We start from the raw sequence: 9,050 nt of genomic DNA, 5'->3' as shown, positions 1-9,050 counted from the left end.
CGGTGGTTGGGGGGGGGGAGGGCAGCAGGCGGGGAAAAGGGGGGGAAGGAAAGGGAGGGGGAGGCGGCTGGGCCTGGAGGGAGGGAGGGAGGGAAGCGGAGAGGGAAAGAGCAAGCTCAGGTCCTGAGGGGCGCGCGGGGCTGGAGGCTGCCCCGTGTCATTTTCCTTTTCTCTGCTGCCGCCGACGTTATAGTTCCTTCTCCCTCAGTCCATCGGGGCGAGCGCGCTCCCTCGTCGCCTCAGCGCCAGATCTCTGTCACCGCGAGCGAGCGCCACCCCCCCTCCCTCACACCGCCGCTCCCGCGTCGTCGTCGCCGCTGCTGCTGCTGCCGTCTCCGCCGCGCGCCCGGCTTCCACGAGCGTCAGTGCCGTCAGTTCGTTCGACCGTTCCCCGGCCGTTGGGCTGTGGCTCCCGAGCCCCAGCGCCAACCGCCTGAGCTTCAAACTGCCATCATGGCTGCAGTTTCCGAGAGGAGGGGGGTGGAGGAGGAGGAGGAGGCGAATGAGGGAAGGGAAGCAGGGAGGGGGGAAGGGAGAAGAGGGAACGGCAGCGAGAGAGGGAGAAAGAAGCGGGTGGGAGGGGGGGAGAGACTCAGAGAGAGAGAGAAAGAGAGAATCGGAGCTACGGCACCACTCCTCGCTTAGGTCCTTCCGCCGTTGCTGCCGCCGCGTACGAAAAAATTAGTTCTCTACCGCCACATCACCGCCTCCTCGGCTCCAGCGGGCTCGCTGCGCGCTCTGGCCAAGTAGCAACCCCCTCCCCCTACCGCCGCCGTCCAGGTTCCTTATAGCGCTTAACGAGAGGAGGTTTGGCTCTTCTCACACGGAAGGGTCTGGCCGAGACATAACCGATCAAAGGGGGGGGGGGAGGGCGGGAGGAACAGGGAGAGCGCGCGCGCACACACACACACACGTACTGAGTGGCGGAAGGATACAATAGACTATTGCCTCATTGCAATGACGGGCTGATTCCCTGAGGAGTCACGTGACGAGCGCTAGGAGCGGGGGGACTTCCCGCTTCCCTGTCTTCCTAACCACCGCCGCTGCCAGCTTCGACCGCGCTCCTATGCAGCGACGGGGCTTTTCCCCCCCCTTCTTAAGTGGTCAGGTTTTTTGTACTTTAGTAATAGGGACTGGAGATATTAGACGTTGGCCGTTGCAAATCTTGTCGCTTGAAGTCCGGGCCGTTTGCAAATATGGTAGCCAAAGTGACCGGGGGGGGGTAGCCTGACCTCGCCTGCTCTTGCGCTTTTTGCAGCAGTTTGGTTTTTGTAGAAATCGGCAGGTGCAAGTTTGCAACGGTTATCACCTGATAATGTTTGCAGATATGTGCGTGTGTGTGCTTTAATGTTGGTAAAATTAACAGATTGGGCCTTGGAAAGCTGGTTGCTTCAGCAGCATTATTCGATAGAAAGCGGTGGGCGAAATGGGTGGCTGCGTCGTCCTTTCAGCAAAGCTGAGCGTTGGATCCCTGCAATATGGCTCTTAGCCTCCTGCCTGGTGCTGGATCTTTAAAAAATAAAAAAGTGTTCTTTCTCAGTCCTGTAGACACCTGTAAACTTAACAGGGAAGGGTTGCCTTTCGTGGCTTTGCGTGCCTAGTTGCTGATGTCACCCGGCGCTCAAAAAACTGACAGCAAAGTCGCCCTGGTCACAAGTGGCTGCAGGAAAAGAGAAGCCAGGCCAGGCGAGTCGGGGCGATCGTGCAAGAGCAAGTAGTGATCAAAAGCAGCGGGGCGAATACAGGGAAGTGCCAAGAGCAGCCCTGAACGCGGTGGCCCCCAGGTGGCTGCAACGCAGCGAGAACTATCAGCAGCAACCCTTCGCTCCATGGCTTCCGTCTGAGCTTGGTCTTTAACAGCGAAGCATGGCAAGAAACGGATGCAGCGGTCGCCAGGGCTGCTGCGCCACCTATTGCCTTGGAAGAGGAAACCGCAGTTGCAATGAGCGCACGCAACGCCCGCCCTCACCCCGCCGCTGTCCTGCTCCTCAAAATTCCCAGGGCCCCCGGCCCAGTCGGCCCCACCCACCTCTTGTTAGGGCGCCCGAGCTATGCTTCAGTGCTTGCACGTCAAAAAAATAAAGAAATACATGGGCTACTCCTTAGAGAGAAGGGGTGGGGTAATACTCAAAGCCAAACAACAGCGAAAAGCAAAACTGATCACACACCTCTGCTTTCCCAACCTTTAAAAAATGTTCTCCATTATGTGGGCTAGAGAAGACATTAAAATATTTATCAGTCCCTTAGGATTCCATGGTCTTATGTGGAAACTTATCTTGCACATGCTGCAGATTTAGAGTTGCCAACCGATAATTTTTAGCAAACTATATCTTGTGTCTTTTACAGCACTGTACAGTACTTTGCTTTGCATCAGTTTACAGTCTCTTCCCCCCCTCAGGCTGATGAACATTTTTCAGCTGATGGTCCTTCACCTTTGTGAGGACAGATGGGGAGAATTCATTAGCTTTTCTGCAACGTTCCTGCCTTAAGTGGTTGTCTCATGCCTTGGTGCTCTGGTGGCCTGGCTAGTTCTTTGGTAATTTTCCTGCCTTTAGTGAATTTTAATGTATCTTTCTATCATGAGAAAGTATGAGCACTTGGGCTTTACTCGTTTTAGTTATTCTGTTATAAACTGTGGCTGTGAACCATTAATATGCACACTTTAGTTTTCCTGCTTCCCTTCCAGGAACTCCCTCATCAAACATCCCTAAAAAGCTTTTAAACTAACTTGAATTTTAAAAAGGCTCAGGTGCTTCTAAAAGGGTTCACAGAACACTCTAGAGAACATGCACTATTTTTAAACTCTGATTACTATCCTACCATTTTTATTACTAAACTCACATCAGAGTGTAATGAAGATTGTGATTCCTCCCCTTTCTTCAAAAGATGTAGAAATGTATTTTATTCATTTATAATAATGGTTGCAACTTCCTACCAGCTAATAGTTTGCTTATGGAATCCACTCCACTTGGGGCTCCGATAAAAGGGGGAGGGCACAGTGGTTTCCTAAACAAAACAAGTGGAATTGCATCTATTTCCTTATTTTGCACATTAGTAGCTATTTCATTGTAACTACTTTCACATAGTTCACTTTAGAATGAAGGAGAAACCTTTAGGACAGTAGATATTTAAGTTGATGCTACACCATTTATGAATGCCATGCCATGAGACTGCTTAGTATAGCAACAATATTGCTGCACACCACTCCAATCCCCGAATGGTGCAGGATTCCAGGCATTCCAGGTTCCATGCTTACACGGGGTGCATGTTTCCTTTTGGAAATGAGACATAGTGGAGACTGTAGTGTCTTTATGTTATGTGGTTTATTTACACATATATACAGCCCAAGCCTGCAATGGAGGGGTTCACAGCATTAACACCTCAAAAGGGTCTTGTTTCTCACATAGCTGCAGCCTTGCATTCAGCCACAGCGCTCTCTGCCTTCATCAGCCAGCAACCTTTTTTTCCTTTGGGTCATATTACAGCCAACTCTCAACTCTGACCTTGTTGTTTTCACTATTTAAAAACTGGAGGAAGGGCCCTACTCATTTGGTGTCTAGCACAGAGTCCCCCCTCTCCTTTGCTCTCTTAATGGCCTATCACTTTTCCTTTGCTCTTTTCTTAATGGCCCATCATTAGGAGATTGCCTGAAGCTTGCCTGGTTTATATTTTTAGCACTTTTCGATACAGGGATTTAAAAGGTCTAGCACCCAGTTTAACATCCCAAGCCCTGATTAAATTCTAACACTTCCTAGATCCATGTATTATGGATGTGTGACACCCACATAGCTATTCTAAGTATCAGTCCACCAGTCTTTATTATTGCACTAATACCCCAAGTCCATTGTTACTGTCGTCAAAACATCATTGCTATAAAGGAATTGTTTAGACAATAACATTTGACTTCGCTCGCAGTCCAACTTTATTGGACTTGTAAGTAGAGTTCTAGGAATATTTTTTGGGAAAGCCCATGAACTTAAGCTCTTGAGAACTGCATGTAGATGCTACATGTAATAACAGGTTCAAAGAGAAGATCCAACTCCAACTTCTGTGCCTTGAACATATCGTGTGAAATTGCTGTGGCGTGTACATAACATAATTGGAAACTTCATCACCATGCATTTTGGAAATAATTGCATGCTCACATACATTTTGTTTTTTCTAAGGCAACTTCAGCTATTCCTAGGGATGTGTTGGTTCTCCTACATCCTTTCTACCTCCAGATGTTTACTGTGAGAATTGTGCAATTGTGTATTCATTGAAATCATTTGTACCTGCTTTAATTAAAAATGGTTTTGCATTTTCAAGGTTATTTCCTATCTAGGAGCCTCTAGAGACACATTTAATGCATGCCTCAGATTGCACGAGGGTAGAAAAGATTGGGAGGGGGGAGATTGCTTCACCTTGGTAACAAGGAATCGTTATGGGGCAGGAACTAAGGAGGGGGCAAGAACAGAACAAGCTGGTCACAGATGAGGCCTCTGGTGTCCCATTTGCATATTTTTGTCTACAAACATTTCTGAAGTGTTTGAAGAGGGGAAGCCCCTATTCACAGCCATACTGACTGATTTTCTTTGCAGCAACACTGCATGTTGACATCACGGCTCAAGCAAGGCAGTTCTGGTACATCATTTATAACTACCGTAGCTCCAAACAACCAGCTGATTTCAGAAGGAGGTGGAATGCACTCCACATCCTCCTCAATGGTTGTATATGATTACTGCAATAGAATGAAACTTGCCTATACTTGGTGCTTTGCTCATCTGTATAAGTGCTACATTTTTTTCATTCTTTGCAAAAACTCAACACATCTACAGTGAGGATGTAAAAGTTAAGTAACCTCCTAGCGCTTGCTTCAGCCTTTCATCCTTTTCAAAATTACTGTTAGGCCAAAATATGTAACCCAATTATTGCTATGTACACCTGTATTCGCTGCTTTTTACCTCCCAATTATTTCCCTATATAAAAACTAAATCCCAAAACAAAAATGATGGAACAATGCTACCAGTGCAAGCCATGCTAGGTAGCATGTTCCAAACCAGCAGCTGAAGACCGTTAACTGATAGTTAAGAAAACTGAGGTACAGTGAGAAAGCAAATACTTCAGAGACCTATAATGGGCTATATAGCTCGCCACTTGAAATGTGTCTCAGTACCCACATTAACGAAAGCAAATGGCTTTAATTTCTAGGCCTACTTGTCTCAGTTTAAATATATTATCATCCAACAGCTCAGCCCGTGCTGGACATTAGCTGCAAAACCATGAAACAGTAGAACAAACATTAAATCAGATGTACAGTGTAGGGACTTACTACACACACTTGCCTTTAAAAAAAATTAACTTTGCTAGGGGCAAAATTGTATCAACTCAGGATTTTCTCTTACAAGTCACCTTTAGCAGCAGCTATTTATATAGCAAGCTCTTCAGGGTAAAGAACACATCTTAATCTGTGTTTGCAAAGCACAGTGTAAATTTAAAGTCCTGTAAAAGTGGAATGTCCGGGAATAATAAAGCTGTATGAGCTTTATAATGAACTGTTTGCCTCTCAAGTGGGATGAAATAGAATCCTCCAAGCCAGTTTTTGTTTGGTTTGGTAACAGCTCCCCCATCATTTTCCCCCACCCACTTTACAGAACACGACAAGATGAGTCACACAACTCTCTTTTCGGGAATGTCAACAAAAGAGACTAAAGACTGTGCAAAATTACATAATAAACTATATTAAATGGAAATTAGCTTGCCATTTGCAAACTGCAGGGCTGACAATTTTCATACAATAGTAAGACCACTGTAGTTAAACTAGTGTTTTAATTATTAGTGGAGTAATATGGAGTAGCCAGGAGTAGCCCTCTGGATGTAGTCTAGCAGGTGTAGACCAGTGGTATGTAGGCTTGGTCAGATGGCAGGTAGTCCAACAACATCTACCAAAAAACAGTAAAAAGCCTGCCTGATAAAAGCCACATCTTAACAAGACAGCAGAACAAAACAGGAAGGCTTACTTGAGAAGGGTATTCCATAATCCTGACATGGCAAATGAAATGGGGCCTTCTTTCACAAAGTCAATGGTGGAACCCAGTGCAGGATCTCTTGAGTTCTCAGGAATGAATGTATAGAATATGGTCCCTAGGCCATTCAGTGTTTTTCCAGACACCTTGAATTAAGCCCCCAAACAAGCAGAAAATCAATGGAAATTACAAAGGGGCATAGTAATGTGCTCTATCCAAACAGCCCCAGACAAAAACCTGACAGCAATCTTTTGGACCTCATGCTTTTCAATGGCAGCTCCACGTAAAATTTGGTAAAGGTGACTAGTTTGGAGTTTTTAAAACATGGAAAAATCATAAGGGTTTATTTATTTTGATTTTCATATCCTACTCTGGTTTGGGGAGGTTGTGGGAGCTTATTACAGAATTAAATTTTATATATTCCACGTCTGTCGCAAGACTCAAAATTGCAGTGTATAAATTATCCCAGAAGGAAAAGAGGAGACTAAAAGTTGGCCAAGGTCCAACTCTCATTAGTAAAGCTGCTTAACTAGTACTTGTCCTAGTTCACACTGTGGACTCCATAGAAAGCTCCATCTTATTGCAGCTCAAGTAAACTAACAGTCCATCCTTCTGATTCTTCAAATTTCTGCCAATATGTTCAGTAAAAAAAAAGACAGGTCACGTGATTACAAGGTCAGAGTTAAGCAAGCCTACCTTGTATGGGGAGGAAAGAGTTATGGTAGATGCAGTAACAAATCTGAAATAGATTGGGAGCAGGCAGTGTTTCCCCCCCCCCCCCTTTGCATCCGTGGGCCCCCTTCACTCAGAATGTTCCCTGCAATGGTCCTAGTGAGAGGGAAAATTAGTAAATCAGCTGGTACTTCTGCCCCCTGTTTCCCCTTCTCAGGATTGAGAGGACTTTGGGATCCAGCATTCCCTCTTTTTGCCATTACAGCCAGCATGACAGCAAGAAGAGTGAAGGGCAGTTCTGAACATGCAAGAGGGAGATTTCCAAGGACAAACGTTTTCATTCATGGGTCTCCCTCTTCACAAGCCCCATATGATGGGACTTAACTTTGGCTGCATTGTGCCCATACTGTACATAATATTCATATCATAATATATAGCTCTAACAAGGGGATCTGCAACAAAAGTTGTTGTGTATAGTACTCCTGTTCAGGGCACAAACCACTCAGGAAACCCATCTGCTGTGCCTTCCGCCACCCACACTTCTGCTTTTCCTGTTCCCCACCCACCCAACAGACAACCAGCATTTCATAGCCACTGAGCATGCTCACTGAATTGGTATATTTGAGGTGGGGGGGGCTGCCCCCTTAGGGTCTTTTTTTCTAAGGGGGGGGGAATATTTCTGCAAATCTTGGGGCTTGTACAAGTCTGCTGATACCTCTCTCTTGTACCTGGTGTCAAGGATCAACACTCAGAGAACAAGTTTGCTATTCATATATCATATGAATTTGCAACTAGCTGGTACATTGTAGTGGTCAGACAGTGTCAAATTCAGATCTGGGGGTATCCGGGTACAAATTCCCACTCAACCATTAATTTCACTGCTTGATCTTTGGCCAGCCATTGTCTCTCAGCCTAACCAACCTCACAGGGTTGTTGTAAGGATACACCGGAGAGGGGAGACAGACATCTATGCCACCTTGATTTTCTTGTACAGTAATAAAGAATATATATAAATATGATTAATGCAAGTGTGTTGCAATAATTCTGTAATTACTACCTAGTTCAGTTTGCCATAGCTTTCCAACCACTCAGAAATAAAATGAAGTGGTGACATACTGTTTTACAAATACATTCAAGGGCATTCTTCCACATGCAGGTAAATCAGAAGTTGCAGGTGGCCTACTTACAATAACATAGCTCCGGGTTATAGAGATAGGGAAAGCGAGCACAGCTGAACAGTTAGAAAAACACAGCATCTGGAACCATTTTATGCCTCATCTATCAATCTGCTTTATGGGACTGGAGAATTAACATTTCAAACCACACATCATTGCTTCATGACTGATATATCCCAGAACTGTGGTCATTACTTCACCCCAAAGCAATGCGGATGGACATCTGCAGAGGTCACATTGAAGGATCATGGGTAACTACCTTCCAATGTCTTTCAATTAAAAGTTGCAATAAAATTTTATATGTTATAAAGTTAGCAGAGACTGTAAGAAATATTCCAATATAACCCCACATTTCCACATCTCCAAAGGTCTTTTAAACATCTCAGTAAGCTTATATTTCTCAGTGACAGCAGGGGGGCAAAAAAAAAAACCATGAATACCTTCAGATAAATGCAGCAGTGTTTTTTTAAAAAGTCATTTCAAAGTTAAGAGTTTCTGCACAACTTAAGAGGCTTGGTGTCCTACAGTGTAGCTCTCGTATTATTTGATAATTCTACCCCCACTCCCTACCCCCCCCCCAAAATGAAGGCACATTTAGGAAGTGTTGTATTAAGAACTATTTGTCATGCTGGAATAGATTGGCCAAGCTATAGGAAATCTATTCGATATACTGCTTCATCCCCAATCCCAGCCCACAATTTCACCAATGTAGCGTTGAAGTTGGAGAAGGGCAGGATCTACTCATAGGCTTTTATGGTTCATTGAAGCTGCAGAGATCTGCACAGTCCTGCATCAGCCACAGGGACTGGAGTTTCCAGAGAAGCAGGGCAGTCTCAACTCGCTCAGCATTGAATTCACCTTCACTGGCACAAGCCACTACTTGCATAACAGCAGCTTAGGCCAATAAAACAAGGTCAAGGTGCTACATAGAATGTTATCTCCCAACGAAAGGTTTGCAGAATGTAAGGGTTTGTCTATACGGCAGCAAGTCACGTGTCAAAATTGGGTACAGTTGCAGCTGATCCCAGTAGTTATACTTGATACTAATCTGGGAGGAAAAATACTTATACTGTACCATAAGGACAGTGTATTGGGGGCAAACAAAGCACCCACAAATCTGTAGACAGTCTTTTTCATACTAGAAAGTACTGATTAAGTCATGGGGCAGTATTCTAACAAGTCCCGTCAGGATTTCCTA

The sequence above is a fragment of the Podarcis cretensis genome (genome assembly GCF_951804945.1).
Source record: "Podarcis cretensis genome assembly, chromosome: 5".
In the NCBI taxonomy this organism is placed as follows: Eukaryota; Metazoa; Chordata; class Lepidosauria; order Squamata; family Lacertidae; genus Podarcis; species Podarcis cretensis.
Note: the sequence above shows the minus strand (reverse complement) of the source record.